This window comes from Ornithorhynchus anatinus, chromosome 15 (genome assembly GCF_004115215.2).
Source record: "Ornithorhynchus anatinus isolate Pmale09 chromosome 15, mOrnAna1.pri.v4, whole genome shotgun sequence".
Classification (NCBI taxonomy): domain Eukaryota; kingdom Metazoa; phylum Chordata; class Mammalia; order Monotremata; family Ornithorhynchidae; genus Ornithorhynchus; species Ornithorhynchus anatinus.
Genome location: NC_041742.1, coordinates 20,324,333 through 20,346,414, shown reverse-complemented (window position 1 = coordinate 20,346,414; position 22,082 = coordinate 20,324,333). Strand labels below are relative to the sequence as shown.

General features: G+C 42.8%; 1 long non-coding RNA gene across 2 annotated transcripts in view; it reads left to right on the top strand.

Moving 5' to 3' along the window:
• LOC103170847 overlaps positions 1-22,082 on the top strand; it is a 217,440-nt gene that overhangs the window by 56,353 nt on the left and 139,005 nt on the right. The window contains exon 1 of one of the 2 annotated variants that reach the window (XR_005660878.1): positions 16,493-16,620. The exons of the other annotated variant lie outside the window; for it this stretch is intronic. This is a non-coding gene — a long non-coding RNA (uncharacterized LOC103170847). Of the gene's footprint in view, positions 1-16,492; positions 16,621-22,082 lie in introns of those variants that run through there. 2 annotated transcript variants of the gene reach the window in all.

The following is a 22,082-nucleotide window of genomic DNA, read 5'->3' as shown; positions in this document are numbered from 1 at the left end:
TCTCAAATGGATATTTGGTGTGCATGTAACTCCTGAAAGATCATTCCCCAACTTCCATGCATACCTCTCAGATAGACCTTTCAGAATCTCGAGAAGCAATATGGCCTAGTGGAAAGAGCACAGGCCTGGGAGTCAGAAGGACCTGTGTTCTAATCCACCCTCTGTTGTCTGTCTGCTCTGTGACCTTGGGTAAATCACTTAACTGTAAAATGGAGGTTAAAACCATGAGCCCCATGTGGGATGAGAACTGTGCCCAATCTGATTAGCTTGTATCTACCTCAGTGCTTAGTACAGTACCTGATACATAGTAAGTGCTTTACAAATACCATTTTCTCAAAAAGCAACAATAAAATATTCCCATTGTATCTGACAGACCTCTGTCTTTCAGGTCCTTATAACTGAAAGGAAATACATCTTACATAAATCTTTTAACAGCACAATACATGTCTTTGACAAAGTCCCTCAGGAGCTTCTAGACACTTAGGACTAGTGCCCCCCTCTAGACTGTAAACTCACTGTGGGCAGGGAAAATGTCTACCAACTCTGTTAAATTGTATCCTCCTGAGTGCTTAGAGTGCTCTGCACACAGTAGCACTCAATAAATATGCTTGATTGATTGACTCTGCTTTGGAGGAACTGTTGCAAACTACTTCAGACTCAGAATAGCTGATAGTAAACCTGAAGAAGACCAAAGTTGCCTATCAACCAGGACCAAATAGGCTCCTCATATTACCAGATTGTGATCAGGCCCCCAGGGCTGAATGCAATCTTGAATTTTACTATTTAGGCAGTATATTATCCATCAGTGAAAGAAGAAAACTGAATCTTAAGGGATAGTGTATCATTTGGGAGGCTGACAGTTAATGGACTAATAAGCTTAATAGGCTTTGTCTCTCTCTCCCTCTCTTTCTTCTTCCTCTCTTGTTTCTCTCTTCCCCTCTGTCTCTCTTTGTCTTTCTTTCTGTCCTGTTCTCTCTTGTTTTCTTTCTCCCTCTCAATATACATGTGTATGTATATATATATGTGTGTGTGTGTGTATATATGTAATATATTTGTCCTTCTTTGAGTATGAAGGACAAATATATATACACACATATATATACACATACACAAAGGGCACCATTGGTGAAATTGACCTAAAGATGAGAGTTATTTGAAAAACAGCAACAAAATTTTCTACAGGAAGGTGATATGAGGCTGGATTGATATATTATGAAAGGGTCACCTGGGGCTCTGGGATGACTTAGGTGTTTGGGAGATGATCTTCCAAGGTCCTTTATACAGTCCTCTGGCTCTGTGAAACCCATCACCAGCTACTGAATCGGGCCATCTGAAGTGCATCTGGAATACATTTTGAGAAATTTCCTTTTTTCACCAACTTTTAGCCTATTTTTATCGTAAACTGATTTGACATGCCTCTAACTTTTATCTGTGTCAAAAGCTTATCATTATCTGCAAGGGCAGTATTTTTTGGATGAATGAAAATACACAAGATTCTGTGTCTGGCTGATGTCACTTCCTGCTGAGTCAGAAGTGGACTGCGGGTGGGTTTCTGGTCTGATAAGGAAGATGATGATTTAAAACACCCTTACAGGGAAAAATAAAATCAAATGAAATCTACTGATAGAATTAACAGAGAGACTTTCCATGGAAGAAGAGAATTACACTCTGCAAAATTCCTTATATTTATTGGGATTATTTTATCAGCTTTTTTTTAGGTAAAGAAGTGTTTGAACCATTATTATAACCTAACTGGATTAATATTCAAACACATAGAATGAAGAGAATCACTAATCCCATCTATTCTGTTCAGTGTGTTTTGATGGGACCAATACTTCTTTCAATAGAACTCGAGAAATACAATGGCTCCCCAGATAGTCATTCCAGATTTAAATTCTTCAAAATTGTTGCCACAAATACCTCCTCGGCAGCTTCTTCTTTCTTAATAACTGTCTGAATGAAGGCATACTTCCTAAATTCCAAAATGAAATATCTTTGTTTTTACTTGTCATTCATGTCCACACATTTTGCAACTGTTGTGCAGGGGAAACCAGTGTGTAAGCGGCTTTAATTGGTTCTGTTCTGGGTTTTATAGGTGGCTCCTAACACTTTGAGGCAACTTTACAAATGTGCCATAATTTGGACTGACCTGGTCCAACTGATCATTTCCTTTTACACTGATCCCTAGCAGCTTTGACCCACTGTGACCTCTGTGTTCTCTCCTCTTCACCATCTCTCTTCCCTCTCTTAGCCCAGTCTCAAGTCATTATGGCCACCAAGAGATGAGAAAGGATTTAATCTTCATTGATGTTCCACTGGTCTCACCTGTGACAAAACCAATTTGGTCATTCTATCTCTGAATCTCGCCTCATACATTTTACAGTGGACCAAACTTGTTTCTACTCTCTCTCCATTTGGGCCCAGGAAGATGTGTAGTTGTGTTCGAGAAGCAGGAAATAAGAGTGTGAGCTGGGAATGTGTACACCAACTGTATTATATTATACTCTTCCAAGTGCTTAGTACAGTGCTCGGCACACAGTAAACTCTCAGTAAATAGTTGATTGAAGAGCTGTCATGCACCCCAGGATTTGACTTGTAGAGAACAATTCCTGACTAGTTCCAGCAAATTGTGCCCTGCTGGAATAATGGAAGGCCACATTCTCTTCCAGCTAACTAGGGTCTATTGTCTTCAAAGGTAGCAGGAGAATCCCCACAGGTCCTGGGCACACTAGCTCCACTTTAACCCATCTTTTTTTGAGGGTACAAGACCTATCAGTATGACAGTACACGTCTAGGATTGGGGAGGGAGGCATGAGCACGTGTTCAATATGCCCACTTCTCTATAAGTAAGGTTAAGGGGACACTGAATCTTAAGTCTTCCTCTGAAACTATTCTGAAGCTAAATCACTATTGCTGCCTTTGTGGTGAAGGAACTAAGGTTTGCATGGGAGCTTAACAGAGTTGTTTAATTTTAGCAGAGAAAGATTCTAATAGGTGCATTTGAGAGTCAAAGGATGGAGTATGTTTAGGGACTGATGGGTTGAGGAGTTTCGGATAAAGGTCTGGTTAGTCACAAAAGCAAGGTAAGGGAGGTTGAAAAGGATCTAGATGGAAAGTAAAAGAAGGAATACCTGCCAGCTACTTACTAGATGGGTTTGGAAGCAGCACTGCCCAGTGGAAAGAGCTCGGGCCTGTTAATCAAAGGACTTGGTTTCTAATCATGGGTCATGGTTCCCATTCCGGCTCCGCCACCTGTCTGCTGTGTGACCTTGGTAAGTCACTTAACTTCTTGGGACCTCAGTTGGGGAGCAAGACTGTGAGCCCCACGTGGGACAGGGACTTTGTCCCACCCAGTTTACTTGTATCTACCCCAGCCCTTTTTACAGTGCTTAGCACATAGTAAGCACTTAACAGATACCATAATTATTACTATTGATCCCCTCTCTGCCAATTACTGTGTAACCCTGGACAAGTCACTGCTTGGGGCCTCAGTTCCCCCAGCTGTAAAAGAGGGTTTAAATAACCAATCTCCCTCCTTCAACTGTGAGCTCTAAGTGGGACAGAGACTGCATTCAACCGATATACCCCGGTGTTTAGCAAATACCACTGTAATAATAATACAGGGTAGCAGTGACATAGCAGCATGACCATGGCCCTAGGAGTGAGGACACCTGGATTTGAATCCTTTCTCTGCCACTTGTCTGCTGTGTAACCACTGACAAATCACTTAACTTTTCTAAGCCTCTGTTTCTTCATTTAAAAAAATATTCTCCCTCCTCATTGGAATGTGAGTCCTACATAGACTTGGAACTCTTCCCTGACATGCTTATAATATGTTATCTACCACAGTGCTTAATACAGTGCTTGGCACATAGTAAAGCAGCGTGGCTCAGTGAAAAGAGCCTGGGCTTGGGAGTCAGAGGTCATGGGTTCAAATCCCCACTCTTCCCCTTGTCAGCTGTGCGACTGTGGGCAAGTCACTTCACTTCTCTGTGCCTCAGTTCCCTCCTCTGTAAAATGGGGGTGAAGACTGTGAGCCTCACGTGGGACAACCTCATTCCCCTGTATCTACCCCAGCACTTAGCACAGTGCTCTGCACATAGTAAGTGCTTAACAAATACCAACATTATTATTATTGTTAACAGATACCACACATTATTATTAGTTTTGGATAACTGTTGGTGGGACTGTAATTTTACCTCCCCCAGTATGATAAACCAGGTTTTGGATTAGGGTTCAGGCAGGACTTCAGAATGAACTGGAAGTACGATTTTCGTCTGCAGCCTCCAGTGGCTATCAGTTGGATCAGTATCTCTGGGAGGGGCAGGGTTTAGCAGCTGCTAGTTTTAGATCTTACATTTAGTCTCCAAAAGCAGAAGCAGTGGCCAACTAGCAAACCGTAACTCAGCATCTCATGCTGGGCTCCTGTGATGGCCTGTTTCAGTTGCAAAAAACTCCAAGCTGTCTTGCTCCATACCAAACTTTTCTGGTTGGCATATTCCAGAGAGACGAGAGGGAAAATGAGTGTTAAAGGCACCATCAAATAATCAATTGTATTTATTGAGTGCTTACTATGTGCAGAGCACTGTCCTAAGCGCTTGCTAGAGCGCACTATAATAATAGTAGAAACATTTCCTGCCCACAGCAACCTTAGAGTCTAGAGGACAGCATCACTGTCCTGAATTATGCCTGATTGACTTATAAAAGTAAAAAAACAAAAAAATACAACCAATTTGGATTTGTTTTGAGCATCTCATGACTTTGAAAGAAACTGAGTAATTTAATTCGATATCCTCCTCTGTGAACAACTGGAGATTCTGGAATTAAATTTAACAGCTTCTGCAGATTTTTGTGTTCAGCTAAAAAATGTTGAACATTTCTCAGATGAATCTCTTCTTGGAGTAGTAGTATGAGCTTCTGAAAACATACTATTAAGATAAAGAGACACAAACAAGAGAAGAATGAACTGCAGTTCACAGAACAGCTTCAGTTACCCAAATCTTAATCCAGAACCCTGACTGCTCCCCCCCCCGCCCACTTTTTCTTGTTGAGGCCAGAAAAAGTCAAATGAGAATTGACTACTTTACACTATCATGTACCAAGATTTAGGTCCCTGAAACTCTAGCAATAATGATCCCAGACCTGATCTTATTCCAGTTTGGAATATATTATCCAGGAAATCACCTTTAAACTTGAACCATACACCCAATATTGCTTCAAGATTATTCAATTATTTCTTTGCTTATCATCACTTTTGGTCTATGAATTTAGCTAGATACCATGGTGATCAGTACAAGAAATAAACGAGAGAAAGATAAATTTAGTAGGGAAACACTTAAATCCCACGAGATTGTAAATTCCTTAAGGGCATCAATCGGGTCTGCAGAGAAGCAGCGTGGCTCAGTGGAAAAAGCACGGGCTTGGGAGTCAGAGGTCATGGGTTCTATTCCTGGCTCCCCCACTTGTCAGCTGTGTGACTTTGGGCAAGTCACTTAACTTCTCTGGGCCTCAGTTACCTCATCTGTAAAATGTGGATTAAGACTGTGAGCTCCAAGTGGGACAGCTGGATCACCTTGTTCCCCACCCCCCGCCGAACGCTTAGAACAGTGCTTTGCACATAGGGCTTAACCAATGCCATCGTTATTATTATTATTCCATTGTACCTTTCCAATAACTTTGTAAAGAGCTCTGCACATAGTAAGCACTTGATAAATTCTATGGTGATAATGGTGGTATTTAAGTGCTTACTATGTTCCAAGCACAGTACTAACCAGCAAGCTAGATAAAAGATAATACAGTTGTACACAGTCCATCTCCTACATGGAGTTCACAGTCTAACCATGGGCTCATTACTGATTAAATTACTGGGTTAATTAGTAATATTCAGGTCCTATTCTCTTGAAGAGTCTGTAGCCTTGCTCTTGACCTGTAAAGGCAGCAGCATGGCCTAATGAGAGAGCACAGGCCTGGGAGCCAGAGGACCTGGGTTCTAATCCCAGCTCTGCCACTTGCCTGCTGTGTGACTTTGGGCAAGTCACTTAACTTCTCTATGCCTCATTCATTCATTCAATAGTATTTATTGAACGCTTACTATGTGCAGAGCACTGTACTAAGTGCTTGGAATGTACAATTCAGCAACAGGTAGAGACAATCCCGGCCCAATGACGGGCTCACAGCAAAATGGCAATTTAATATCTGTGTTACCCTTTATTTAGAATGTGAGCCATAGGCACCTTCAAAAGTGTCATATCCAGCACTTAGAACAGTACTTGGCACATAGTAAGCACTAAACAAATACCTTCACTATTATAGCATCTACTTTTACAGTTGATAATTGACAATGTGAAAGCTAGATAGATGTATCCTCCCCCCAAAAAGTTAATTGGTGGGTCACAATTCTTTAATGGGATTAGTAATAATAATTGTGGTCTTTGTTAAGCGCTTACTGTTTACATAACACTGTACTAAGCATTGGGGTAGATATAAGTTAATCAGGTGGGAAGCAGCATGATGTAGTGGATAGAGCGTGGGCATGGGAATCAGAAGGTTATGGGTTTTTATCCCGGCTCTGCCCCTTGTCTGCTTTGTGACCCTGGGCAAGTCTCTTCACTTCTCTGTGCCTCAGTTACCTCATCTTTAAAATGGGGAATGAGAATGTGAGCCCCACTTGGGACAGGGACTTTGTCCAGCCCAATTTGCCGGTATCCACCTCAGCGCTTAATACAGTGCCTGGCACATAGTAAGCATTTAACAAATATCACAATTATGATTGTTATTATTAGGTCAGACACAGTCCCTGATCCTTACGAGGCTTACAGTCTAAGGAGGGAGAACAAGTAATGGATCCACATTTTGCAGTTGAGGAAACTGAGGCATAGAGCGGCTAAGTGATTTGCCCAAGGTCACACAGCAGGCAAGTGGCCGAGCTAGGATTAGAACCCAGGTCCTCGGGATCCCCGGCCCGTGCTTTTGTCCGTTAGGCCATACTGTTTCCCTATTTGTGGTGGAGTTCACTGGCTTGTTGAATTTTTGTCATCCACCTCTCCCCAAGCCCCTATGGAGTTAACTAGTGACAGGAAATGAGGCATGAGAAAGTGCTGAGTCATTCTGGATATTAGGAAATTTAGAATACTTCCTTTGGGTTGTTGCAGTGATATGACTAATCCTGCATCCCAGACCTTTTGTATTCTGCGTCTACTCCCATGCCTGCCAATATTCTTATCTCTTCCACACCCATCCTTAACCGATTTTGGAACCCTGATCAAATCCTGGGGAATCTCCCGAATTTCACTACAATTCTGGCTTCAGAATTTATTTCGCTAGACTTCTTTTTCTCTATCAGTGACCCGTCTAGTCACCGATCCTGCCTAATCTCACTAGGGCCCGCTTCGTGCCCACTGTCTTTTGGCTGTGCTTGCCTCTCTCCACGCTGCCATACTGAAGCATCCACACTGACACTATCATATTTTTCATTAAAAATTTCTGAGCGACTGTGGGATAGGAACTTTGTCCAGTCTGATTATCTAATATAATAATAATAATGGTATTAAGAGTGTACTATGTGCCAACTACTGTTCTAATCACAGGGGTAGATAAAAGGTTGGACACAGTCCCCGTCGCACATGGGGCTCACAGTGTTAATCCCCCTTTCACAGATGAGGTAACTGAGGACCAGAGAAGTGAAGTGACTTGCCCAAGGTCACGCAGCAGACAAGCGACAGAACAGGGTTTAGAACCCACATCCTCTGACTGCCAAACATGTGCTCTTGCCACATATCTGCCCCAGCTTTTACTACAGTATATGGTACATAAGTACTTATTAATCAGTCATCAATCAATTGTATTGATACCTCAATTATTATTATTAGGGTTTCTTTTGACGGGTGTCAGTTAAAGGCAACAACAACTAATCTGGAGTCATCCAAGAAGACTTCCCCCTATCTTTCTCCACAAAGAAACTATTTACTGACCTGCATCAAGCCTGCCTCAAGTCAGCTTGGCACATCCCCTATTCATTGTGTAGTACACGAAGCAGTTAGCATTTCTACTCCAGAAACAAGTGTTTTAGGGTTGTTGTTTTTTTCTTTGCTCAAAAGGACATTTGCTTGCCCTATGAAGATGAAGATTTTGGGTCTCTTGGTGAGTGTGAAGTTCATATTAGAGAGTGCTGTATGGTACTTGCCCAAGTACTTAGTATGGTGCTCAATCCAGTAAGGGCTCAAAAAGCACCACTGGTTGACGGATTAGCAGAGCCCAGGGGAAAACTGAGCCCTTGCAGATTATTTCACCCAAGAAATGCTACAGGTATATTGTTCAAACTTTAATGTTGACAAGTTCACCATCCCTGAAGGAATAAATCCCCTATAATGTAAGTGGATCCTCTGCCTTGGTGATGCGATATCTCCCTGCTGGCACAAACCATATCATCACAAGGATTCGATTTGGGCAGTTGACCTGGTTGCACAGTAAAAGCCTGTGGCCTTGAGGTTCACTCTGACAGTTGAAAAACAAAATGCTGTTGATTGTCAGTCTGGGTTGGGGTGTTTTTTTTTCTCCCCTTTGCCTCCTTTCTTCCCTTTACCTTTAGCCTGCTTGGCATTTATCCAAATTACTAGGCTGGCTATCATTTCTGTTTAATGATTAGGCTATGAAACTCAAGAAATCCTCACGGTTGAGTTCTGTCAATGGGGAATCATTAATGCTGAGCAAACAAAATGTATATGTGTAATTGTTTTTGTTGAAATAAACACTCTGGGTACCCCCTGCTGTTTATCGAACACCCACCAGGTTAACTAAGAGATCACTGCGGCTGCAGGACTGCCATCTTTGATTACTAGCTTGCAACAGATGAAAGCTTACAGCCTGCTTGTTCTTAGAACAGTAAATATGATTTCACCTTCTTGGCCTTCACCCCACCCCTCCCATTTTCCGAACTGAAATAAGCCAAATTAACAGGAGCTTGCAGTGGGCTGGAAAGAAAGCAGAGAAAGCTGGCCTGGTGGAAAGAGCATGGGGCCTGGGACCTGGGTTCTGGTTCCTGCTCTGCCATAGTCTGCTCTGTGACCTTGCGCAAGTCACTTAACTTTCCTCAAAGGTAAAATAGGGATGAGATAACTGTTCTCCCTCTCACTTAGGCTGCGAACCCCAGGGTGGGACAGGGAGTGGGTTCCATCCGATTTTCTTCTGTCCCAGTGCCGAGTACACTACTTGGCACATAGTAAGCGTTTAACAAATATCACTATTGATGTTGTTTTGTTCTTCTCTTTTTCTTATTCGTGAGAACAGGTGATTGCCTATAATACTTTAGATTTATATCTACTTAGTTGAAATATTTTGATTGAATGTAAGAAGTGGAGCTTTCCCATAAGGCTGGGATCTGCATTACCATGTTTATAGTATTTGTTACGCACCCATTTACTATGTGCTAAGCACTGTACTACATTGAGGTAGATATAATATCATCAGGTTGGACACAGTCCCTGTCTCACATGGGGCTCGCACTCTTAATCCACACTTTACAGATGACGTACCTGAAGCTTGGAGAAGTTACGTGACTTGCCCAAGGTCACACAGCAGAGTGACAGAGCCAGGATTAGAACCCAAGTCCTCTGACACCCAGGCCCGACCTCTTTCCATGAGGCCCCACGGCTTCTCCAGCTAAACTAAAACAAAACTCAAAACAGTTTAGTTTTAATGTGAGTTAGGTTTAACTTGGACTCTGATACACTTGTTGTTTAACAGAGGTATTGTGGACAGAAGATCTAGGGGGCAGAGTTCATATAGGTTATGAAGATCTCTATGTCAGGACTCCTACTAGGAATAGAAAAAACAGCATATTCTGAATCTCTGCTCAGATGTGACTGCAGATAGCAGCTACTTGAAAATGCACACTGTCTTCCTCACCAGACAGGGGAGGAATCATATCTACTAATTCTATCCTGACTGTGCTTTGGGATCATAGTTTTATACTGGTGTTGTAGAGACATTTAAAATTTTGTAAGGGCCTCGTACTGTAATGCTCAGTGACTCTCTCTAAACCATATGACCTTCTCCCTAGCCCTTGTGGGAGGGGAATGTTAGTCGCATTTATTGACCCCTTAATGTGTGTGAATGTGTATTGGGAGAAATCAATATAACAATGTAATAGACACATTCTCTGCCCATGTCTACCAACTCTGTTCTTTTGTACTCTGGCAATTGCTCAGTACAGTGTCCCCCACACAGTACTGAGCACTTGAGAGAGCACAGGAACCACAACATCCATTGCTTTGGTGGTTGCAGGGAAGTTTTTGCCATGAACTCCAAGTTAGTCCCATTCTTACCTCCACAGTGGGCTTCAACTTTCAACTCGAAATGATGAGAAAAGAGATGTCTAAAACTTCACTGGGCTTAGAATAAAGATCCAGGGTTAAAAGAGCTGAAGTACCCCTTTCCTGATGGATTGTACAAAGACATTTGAACAAGTTCAAGTGAGAAGTGCTTTTAAAGAATTCCTGTGGTTGGGTGGTTCAGTTCCCGAAAGACTTTTTCCTAACTTGGAGGAAATTGGTTCACTTGCTACCCTTAACCTTTGCTCAAATTAGCCTGTCTTCCCTAAAGACACAGACCTTGTGAAGAAGTAGTAATAGTATTTATTAAGCATTTACTGTGTGCAAAGCCCTGTGCTAAACACCGGGAAAGAATACATCTTGAGTATTTAGAACTGGCCTGGCCCTGGTCCTCAGGCGGCTGAAATCAGCATCTGCTATGAGTTAGCTTGGAAAAAAAAGCTCAAGTTTCTCTTTCTCAGAATCAGTGTATGCAGATGAGATAACATCAGAGTTGCTAACTTATTTCCACGTATCCTGCCCAAGTAATGCCTTTTTTAAAAATTCCCAACTTCATCCCATTCATTCTACAGGTTAGTGTCCTTTGTCCTTTACTCAAAAGATGATTGAGTGTTTGGTAACATATTTGGATGAGAACAGCATCCTGAAAGAAAATTCTTTAGATGTGAATATTAGAGTTCAATCAATCAAGCAATGATATTTATTGGGTACTTACTGTGTCCAGAGGACATTACTGAGCGCTTAGCCCTATGTCTGAATGCAATCCAAAGTGGGACCTCCATCTCTACAGACAGGGAGAGTGGCCAGGTGTAAAATCGGAATTGGCAGTTGTAGTGCATATGCCAGACAGGGAGGAGGAATAGCAAAAGAAGAAGATGGAGGATTTTACTGACCCCAGGTCTCTGCACATCCTGACAGCCCAGAATAATGGGGCCCTTAGTGGTATTTGGATTATGGCAGCTGATGGCTTGAGTGACTCCTTGCAACCCACATAAGCCCTGTGGCAGCTTTCAGTCAATCAATAAAATGTATTTATTGATCACTAAAAGTCTGCAGAGCGGTGTACTAAGCACTTGGCAAAGTAAAATACAGTAGAGTTGGTAGACACAATCCCTTCTCACAAAGAGTTTAGTTTTCAGTTGGTTTTTTTTCCAATAATAATACTGGTGGTATTTAAGTGCCTGCTATATGCCAAGCACTGTACTAAGCATTGGAATGGACAAGCGATAATCAGGATGGGTACAGTTCCTGTGCCTCAGGCTGCCAAGAGGCACATGAAATTGGAGAGGAAGGAGTGGTATGGTGATTTGGGGCATGTAGAGGAGATGACTAAGCCTTCTTTTCCTTTTCTTCAACTCCCTCTCTATCATCCTAGCTCCCTTTATTCACCACCCCACCCTCGCTGCCACCATCCCCACAGCTCTTATGTATGTATCTGTCATTTATTTATTTCCATTAATGTTTGTCTCCCCCTCTGGACTGTAAACTCACTATGGGCAGGGAATGTGTCTGCTGTATTGTCCTCTTCCAGTGCTTAGTACAGTGCTCTGTACACAGTAAGCACTAAATAAATACAACTGACTAGCTGACTGACTGAAGAATCGGGGTGAGAGGGGATGAGGTATTTTAAGAGTGCACTTTATAGTGCACAGTCAATCCTCGGGGGATTCAGGAGATAAAAATATACGGGCATCCACAATTGTAGCTATGGAGACGTATAGCTCTATATTTCTACTGAATGGGGGTGAGAGTAAAAATGGACTCAGAGTGGGATGGGTTGGGAAGCGGGGGAACTACGGAGTTTTTAGGAGCTGCGAACAGGGTCCCCACACTGAGCCTATTATTGAACTGTGGAATGGGATTGTGGGATGGTTCTCTCGCCTCTCCCCACCCCAGGGTGACCCTCACACCCTGCCTGAGGAGCCAAGATTGGGCTGAATCACTGGATGGGCGTCTCAAGCTTCTAAGCGCTTAGCACACAGTAAGTACTCAGTAAATACGATTGAATGAATTGAATGACCTTGAGCGGCAGCTCAGTCCCACTGGGGAGTCCATGGTCCAGATCACCTGGCCTCCAAGACCTCCCTCTCCCCTCCCCAACCCACAAGTTTAGGGGAGAGAGCATGGGCCTGGGAGTGAGAAAGACGTGTGTTCTCATCCCGACTCTGCCACCTGCCTGCTGTGTGACCTTGTCTAAGTCACTTCGCTGTGCTTCAGTTGCTTCATTTGTAAAATGAGGCGTTAATATCTGTGCTCCCCCCCACATGGACTGTAAGCCACAACTGAGATGGGGACGGTGTCCAAATTAGTGAATAGAGCATGAGCCTGGGATTCAGAAGGGCCTAGGTTCTAATCCAACTCCATGTGTCTGGTGTGTGACCTTGGGCAAGTCACTTAACCTCTCTGGGCCTCAGTGATGTCATCTGTAAAATGGGGATGAAGACTGTGTCCCATATGGGATAGGGATTGTGTCCAACCTGAGGATTGAGTATCTACCTCAGGGCTTAGAACAAGGCTTGGCACAGAGTAAGCACTTAACAAGTACAATGTTGTATTTATATGTTTTACAATAAGTAGTAGTATCAGTGGTGGTGTTATCATTTATATCCTTTAGGAAGTACTATTTTACTTATGGCTCAGGAAGAATTGTCCCCTGAGTTTATCCAACCCTGATTGATCCCACTAAGGAATTTTCAGAAGCACAGTTGTCAAGCAGTCAATTTTTGTTAGCATTTCATTAGTCCAGGCAGTCACTCATGGATCGGTCATTGGTGTTTATTGAGCCCTTACTCTATGCAGACCACTGTACCGAATACTTAGGAAAGAACCATTGAGTAGATAGACGTGATCCCTGGCCTCAGTCAGGTGCTTCTGCAGATGAGATTTTACCAGTGAGACACTGGCTGAAGCTGGGTCTGATTCCAACTCAGAGATCTTGCGATTTGCATTTTGTTCCTACTAGTTTTTTTTCCCTCTTTGTAGTTTAGAACCTTAGTTTTACTTCTCTACCCACCCACCTTTCACTCTGAATGGAACCAAAAAATAACATGGCTATTTTTGTTGAGTGGCATGATAGGTTCAGTTATTCAAAAATCTAATCAAGCTGAGAATATTTTTTTTTCTGTGCCTCAGAAAACATTTTCTGTGGCACAACCACGGTGATACTGCACAGTTGGAATAATTGCTTCACTGTTGCCCCAAAGAAACAAAACTCAACAATTTGTGGTCATAGAGGATAAAAATGCCTTTTTTGTGTGTGGTGTTTGTTAAGCACTTACTGTGTGCCAGGCACTCTTCTAATTGTTAGGGTAGATAAAAAGTAATCAGGTTGGACACAGTTTCCTACGTGGGGTTTATGGTCTTAAGCCCCATTTTACAGAAGAGGTAAATGAGGCCCAGAGAAGTTAAGTGACTTGCCCAAGGTCACACAGCAGGCATGCAGCAGAGCCACAATTAGAACTCAGGTCCTTCTGACCCCCATGCCCTCGCTCTATCCACTAGGCCATGCTCCTTCTTGTATGGTCATTAAAAAGATCCCTTTCTCAGAAGGGGATCTCTGTAATGAACATGCTCAGATAGGAACTATGGCGATGATGACATTAATGGTATTTAAGTGCTATGTGCCAAACACTGTACTAAGTACTGGCGTATCAGCCTGGCTTAGTGGAAGGAGCACGGGCTTGGGAGGCAGAGGTTGTGGATTCTAATCCCGGCTCTGCCCCTTGTCACCTGTTTGACTTTGGGCAAGTCACTTAACTTCTCTGTGCCATAGTTCTCTCATCTGTAAAATGGGGATTAAGACTGTGAGCCCCATGTGGGACAACCTGATGACTTTGTGTCTACCTCAGCATTTAGAACAGTGCTTGGGACATAGTAAGTGATTAACAAATACCCTCATTATTATTACAAGTTAACCAGGATGGACACAGTTCTTGTCCCTCATGGGGCTCACCATTTCAGGAAGAGAGAGAACAGGTATTTTGTCCCCATTTTCCAGAAAAGGTGGGGCTGTGAGTTGAATGCTATTCTATGGTCTGTGAGGAACTAGACTCTGGCTTTTTCTATTTCAGAGCTGGTGATTAAACTGGAACATTTGAGGAAGGGTGGGAGGAGAACACTGGCAGGGATTCTGGCCTTGAGGAAATATAGCACAGAAGAAGATGAAAAAAAAATACAACCAAAACAAACCCACATGGTTTAGATTATAACCTTTCAATAAGGAACTCTCCAGAATGTTGATCTTACTGGGGATATTAAAGAGATAAATGTTCAGTTTATGAGGTCAGGAATGATTCTGAAATGCTCTGTAAATGGAGAAAAATGAAAACTTTTATGAGTTGTTTTGATTTTGCTTTCAGATCAACCCTAGAGCCCCTCCCCGACGAGGCACTTCCACACACTTACCCCGGGGGCCCACTCTGTCAAACGTTGATAGGAGATTTACCCCTTTGGGAGTGACAGATGGATGGATGTTGAGGAGATTTATTTTTATCTTTGAGAAAGTCCAATCACACAGGAGACCGTAGTTCGCGGAAGGCTTTAAAATCTGACCGCCTCCCATCAAAAAAAAAAAAAGATAAATAATGTTTACTTTAATTTACTGATTGATTTACTTACTTGAGTTGACCGTGGTAATAGTGTTAGGCTAGGGGCCGGGAAATATGTTTTCCATCCTGAGGGGCCGGAGTTCACTAAGGGCAAAATAACTCCATTTGGGTGGTTCTGCTTTCTAATAGAAAGAATTCAGTCACAACTCTCTCCTGGCCTTTAGAAAAGCACTAAGCAAAGCAACAGAGTGTAGGCGAAAGATAGATTAGCCCATTCAGTCAACCAGTAGTATTTATTGAGTACTTACCCTGTATTAAGTACTGGAGAGAATATTCATTCATTCATTTGTATTTATTGAGCACTTTCTATGTGCAGAACACTGTACTAATAATAATGTTGGTATTTGTTAAGCGCTTACTATGTGCAGAGCACTGTTCTAAGCGCTGGGGTAGATACAGGGTAATCTGGTTGTCCCACGTGAGGCTCACAGTCTTCACCCCCATTTTACAGATGAGGGAACTGAGGCCCAGAGAAGTGAAGTGACTTGCCCACAGTCACCCAGCTGACAAGCGGCTGAGCAGGGAATTGAACCCACGACCTCTGACTCCCAAGCCCGGGCTCTTTCCACTGAGCCACGCTGCTTGGAAAGTACAATTTGGCAACCAATAGAGACAATCTCTACCCAACAAACGGGCTTACAGTCTAGAAAGGGGGAGTTAGTAGATATGACCCCTGCCTTCAGGTTTACCATCTAGCGGACCCTGTCCCATCGCTTAGAGGGACAGATGCACACGGTAAGGGCTCAATAAATACGATTGAATTGAATGAAGACTAAATGACCTCTGTAGATGATAATAATGTTGGTATTTGTTAAGCGCTTACTATGTGCAGAGCACTGTTCTAAGCGCTGGGGTAGACACAGGGGAATCAGGTTGTCCCACGTGGGGCTCACAGTCTTCATCCCCATTTTACAGATGAGGGAACTGAGGCACAGAGAAGTTAAGTGACTTGCCCACAGTCACACAGCCGACAAGCGGCAGAGCTGGGATTCGAACTCACAAGCCCTGACTCCAAAGCCCGTGCTCTTTCCACTGCGCCACGCTGCTTCTCTAAGCAGCGTGATAAGCTTCTTGTGGTCAGGGTTTGCATCTATCACATCTGTTGCATTGTATTTTCCCAAGCACTCAGTACAGTAAACTCAGTAAGTGAACACTACTGATTGATTACTAGAATAAGCCACTAATCAGTGAGCTCCTTGAGGATAGGGATCCTGCTTGCCAATTCTATCGGACTCTCCCGAGATCTTAATACGGTGCTCAGCCCTTAGTAAATGCTCACTAAACTCCATTGATTGATAAATGATCAGCCGGGAGGGGTGTGGGCCTGCAAGGGAATGATTAGGGATGGAGAGGGAAGGAAGAGGACAGGGCCCTCAAGGTGGCTTAATGTAGAACCATCTGGTCCTGTAAACTGTCAAGTGGGGGGAATCACTGGAGTTAAGCTGTCATCACCTGCCTTAAAGAGTTGCTCAAATTGGGCCACTCTGTCCCTGATTACTGTCCAACAGTGTTATGCATCTGCTGCCGACACCGCCTTGGTAGCTGGAGCTAATGCCTCATTACTGCACGCTCTGCCTCGGCCTCTCTCTCTGCAGTTCCTTCCACTCACCTGGCTGGAGGTGGACTCCCTTTGGAGGATCAGGCAGCCGGAGGAATCCATGCCTCTCATATGCTGAGTGGAAAAGGTGTGCTCCAATTTCTTAGTATTGTGCCTCTCCTTCTCTAGCTATTTGTTCCCCCCTTCAGGGTCATAATAAATATTCTTTTCCATGCTTATAATAATAATGATGGTATTTGCTAAGTGCCTACTATGCGCCAGGTATTGTTCTAAACTCTGGGGTGGATACAAGATAATTGGGTTGGATACAGTCCATAATTGGGTTGGATACAGTCCCTGTCCCACATATGGCTCACAGTCTTCACCCCTATTTTACAGATGAGGGAACCAAGGCTCAGAGAAGTTAAGTGACTTACCCAAGATCACACAGAAGACAAGTGGCAGAGCTGAGATTAGAACCCATGACCTTCTGATTGCCAGGCCCGTGCTATATTCAGTAGGCCATGCTAATTGTCCCCTCCGTAATATGCCTACCGTTGGGCTCTTTGTCATTTATTCATTCAGTCAGTCATATTATGGAGTGCTTACTATATGCAGAGCTCTGTTCTAAGTTCTTGGGAGAGTACAATATAACTAAACTGATATAATCCCTGCCCACAATGAGCTCTGATGGTCAGTAATCTTTAGCTTGGTTTTTAAACTGCTGTGCTTTGTTAGCTTCTTTAAGAACATAAAAACTGATTGGGGAAAATGACTTCAGGACTCAGATATAGTTAGAATGAAAGCTCCTGGTGGGTAGGGAATATGTCACTTTTCTGTTTTGTATTTCCCAAGTGCTTAGCACAGTTCCTTGCCCTGAGAGTCACTCAGTAAATACTATTATTATGATTAATAAAGTGCTAGCACCAAATGTAGAAAATACCTTGCCTGTCATGGGTTCTGTGATCAGATGTACACCCAAGTAAATGCCTTAATGCATAATGAAAAGGCTTATTACGCAGCATGGCCAAGTGTCAAGAACGCAGACCGTGAAGTCAGGAGAATGGGTTTCTTATCCCTTCCGTGTTGTGTGACTTTGGGCAAATCGCTCATCTATTCTGTGCCTCAGTTTCTTAATCTGTAAAAATGTGGATTGAGAAACCTGTCTTCCCTTTTCCTTAGACTGTGAGCCCTATAAGACTAAGGGATTGTGTATCATCGGATGGTATCGTATATATCCCAGACCTTAGCAGTATTCTTGGCACATAGCAAATGCTTAACAAATAGCTCATTATTAAGATTATTATTGTCAGTAAGAATAATGATGGCATTTGTGAAGTGCCAGCTATGAGCTATGCAGTGTTCACAACGCTGGGTTAGATTCAAGCTAATCAGGATGGACACAGTCCTTGTTCCATATGGCACTCACAATCTTAATCCCCAGTTTACAGAGGAGGGAACTGAGGTACGGAGAAGTTAAGTGACTTGTCCAAGATGACACAGCGGACAAGTGTGCAGAGGTGGGATTAGAACTCAGGTCAATCTGACTCCCAAGACCATGTTCTATTCACTAGAACGTGCTGCTGCCATTATTATTATTACTATACATTTGAAAACAGGAGGATCTAGATCTACAGCTCTGACTTCTCTTATTTCCTCCTGTCTTCAAAACATCTCTCCCTCGATGTTATACCAACACCTCAAATTAAACATGTCCAACACTGAACTCCTTATCTTCCCTCCCAAATCCTGTCCTCCCTGTCTTTTCCGATCCATGTTATATAACACCACTGTCCTCCTTATCTCACAAATCCAGACCTTGCCATTGTCGTCGACACATCACTCTCGTTCCATCCTTGACAGTATTGCTAAAATCCACCCTTGCTTCTCTATCCAAACTGCTACAGTGATGACCGAAGCACTTATCCTATCCCACCTTGACTACTGCATTTACCTCCTCACTGACCTCAGATCTCCTGTTTCTCCTCAGTTCAGTCCATACTTCACTCTGCTGCATGGATCATTTATTAACAAAAACGCCGAGTTCACTTCTCCCCACTCTACAAGAATCCCCAGTGGCTGCCTATCCACCTTTGCATCAAATGGGAACTCCTAACCATTAGTTTTAAAGCACTCAATCAGCTCACACCATCTACCTCACCTCACTCATCTCCTACTACAGCCCAGCCCACATGCTCTGCTCCTCTAGCTCCAGCTATTACTCACTGGTCCCGGATTTCATCTATCTTGCTACCCAGTCCTTGACTTCCTCTAGCCTGCAGCTCCCTCCCTGTCCATACACCCCAGACCATCACTCTCTCCACCTTCAAAGCATTGTTAACATCACATCTCCTCCAAGTGGCTTTCCCTGATTAAACCCTCCTTTCCCCAGTTCAATCCCTATTTTCCATCATCTATGCACTCGGATCTGTGACCTGTAGACATTTGATATTCACCCCAACCCCTCAGAACGTAAGTATGTATCTTTAAATTACACATTATAAATTATTCATATTAATGTCTCCCACTGTAGACTGTAAACTCATTCTGATCAGGCAATATGTCTGCTAATTCTGTCATATTGTACTCTCCCAATCGCTTAGTACAGTGCTATGCCCGCTGCAAGCACTCAATAAGTACTATTGATTGGATCTGAAGACCAGGCTGGTCTTATGATTATTATGGCAATCTGTATTTCCTTCTATTGTTCTTCTGATAGCTCACTACTAGTCTGTTGCTGCCTTAATTTAGTTTTCATGTGGTAGTTCACCAGTTTTCCTTCTGCTACCTGACAGATATGAAAGAAAGGGTCTGAAAGAGGTTGTTGATATTGTCGATTAACCTCCTGCTTGGTCTCAACTTACTTGATTTTGGGGTTGGGTGGACCTAAGGCCATGGTTGACCTAGCCCTGATACCTAGATTTTTTTTTTAATGATAATTGTTAAATTCTTGCTATGAGTCAGGCACTGTTCCAAGTGCTGGATGTAGATTCAAGTTAATCAAATTGGACACAGTCCCTGCCTCACATGGGGCTCACGGTCTTAATCCCCATTTTACAGGTGAGGGAACAGAGGCACGGTGAAGTTAAGTGACTGGCCCAAGGTCACACAGCAGACAAATGACAGAACTGGGATAAGAACCCAGGTCCTTCTGACTCCCAGCACCATACTCTGTCTGCTAGGCCATGCTGCTTCTCGGTGATAATTGGTGAAAATCAGCTAGGTAATGTTGGGGATTCCTATCCACCCTTCAAATTGGCACTGGGGCAAGGCACCCACGATAATTGGAAATGCATTCCAAATACTCATTAGGTCCAACACATCTGATTCCAGTCGTGCCCCTCCCTCAGATTTAAAAGTAAATACCTCTGCCCCCAGTCCACTTCCTAATATTTACTGGTGAAGAGTAAGGCCTATGCTTTGGGAGTAGTGGGTTAATTTGTTTGCCTATGGCCTCTCTTGGTGGGCTTTGCAGTTCCTGTGCAGCTCCAGAATTCAGCTATTCTTGGTAACATTTTCCTGGATTGATGATCCATTGTCCTTTCGGATCATTAGAAAAAGTGACGCTCTGGTGAGAGTCATTTAGTTGGTGCATGTAATGGAGGGTCTTGTATGTCATGCTTTTGAACTATTTATCTGTCCTTGAATTAATTCTGGGAGTGGCATTGGTCTCTCTTTCTCAACTCGGGAATCTCTGACATGTCCTTAACTTGTAACGGTGCCTCCGGAATCCAACCGAGATTTCTTAATAAGAAGAAAAGACAGGAATTTGCTTTTTCCTATTTGTTAGACCTTGAGCATTCCTCAATAGTCCCTTGACATTTCCTGTTGTGCTGACTCAAAATGACAGCAAGCAAAGAGAAAAAGAAGGGAATGCCAAGAAACCTGAGAAATGTGAGATGCCTTGAAGTTGTAATGAAGGTCTCTGCCTTAAATCAAGAATTTCCTCCTTTGGTTTAAGAGGGAAGCCTGTGTTACTGCTGCCTCGGTATAACTCCGGTTTGTTGTCTGTCTGGTGAGTGTATGGGGCTGGCACTGGGGAGAAGTGAGGGAGTCGAGGGGTGCGGAGTCAAGTATTTGAGGCGTCTGACAGTGTGGCTTCAAATAGTCGGAAGAGTAAGGTCCCATTGCACAATGCTTTACTGGATCCTGTCAAGAAGTTATGCAAAATTTCTGGCTTTCACTTCCTGAGAAGTTCTCTGAAAAACTTACCAGGTTATCTACAGTTTTGCTTAATTTCTCAAAGGCCCAAAATAGTCGACTGCATAAAATGTGTTTCTTCCCTTGCAAAATTTCTTAGCCCACATGACTGTTAGTGTTTCCCTAAGGGCATAAACAGACTTTGGAGAAGAATGAAAAAACCCACTTCTGATAGGCCAGCTTAATGGACTGAGGTATGGTTGCCAGTTTAAAAGTTCAGATGTGGAAGTAGGGCCCAGGAGATTTCACTGTTAACACACATTTGTACAAGAAAATGAAATGAGTGTCTGAGGGATGAATGACTAATACTCATTTTAAATGAAAAAAACACAACAACCAAAACAGATGAAAGAGAAATCGTCCCTACTAACCATCTACCAATTAATTGTATTCATGGAGTGCCTGTGATATGCACTGTATGAATCGTTTGGAGAGTTCTATAGAATTAATGGACATGTACCCTGCCCTCAAGGGGCTTAAGTCTGAGTTGGTGAAACAGACACTAAAATAAATTACAGACAAGACACTAATTGAATTGAAAGATATGTACATAATCCATCAATCAGTGGAATTTATTGAATATTATTATCTGCAGAGCAATGTACTAAGGGCTTGTGCAAGAACAATACAACAAATGCTTCAGAGTGGAGAATGTGTGTGTGAGTAGCCAGTACTCAAGTAGTGAGGAGTGCTGAAGTGGCATTTGGGGAGCTACAGGGTGAAGAGATGCGAAATGAATCGGAGAAGACTTCCAAGACAATTTAAAAAATCTTTTCTCACTCTAAAGAAAACACTATGTGGGCCCTTTGTATCTTGAAAGCAGGGCTATATTAAAATATTTTCAGGGGTCCCTCTCTATTTTTGAACCAGTGAGAGAATAGGATTCTTGTACATTTCAATAATTTTGCTTGAGAAAACAGAGCAGGTAGGAAAACCACGGGACAGCCTGGGATATACTTACTGCCTGAATATGCCTGTAAACCAAAACACAGCTGTTGGTTCTAATTTTAGGCCTGCCAGACTTCATAGTCTTCCTTTAGCTTAGAAGTAGTCTAATTCTATCGCCTAGAAGTTGTCTGAATTGGTTTGGCAAGTATTTTCTTGTCCAGAAGATCCTGCATGTTTAACAAGAATTTGACAGGATTCCTCATAACCCCAGAGTCCGCTTGAAAAATAAATTGTGGGATCTGACAATACTGAAACAGTGCTGAAATCTTCCTTTGAAAATGTTTAATTTTCTTCTTGCCCCACTTCTTATCTTCTGTTATACAAATCAATCAGGAAATGTATGACAGGAACAAAAAGAAGGAAGTAGAGAGGATTATAAAAAAAAAAAACAAAAACCAGTCAGTCAGTTGGTCAAGAGTATTCATTAACTGTCTTTGAATGCAAAGTACAACACTACAATTT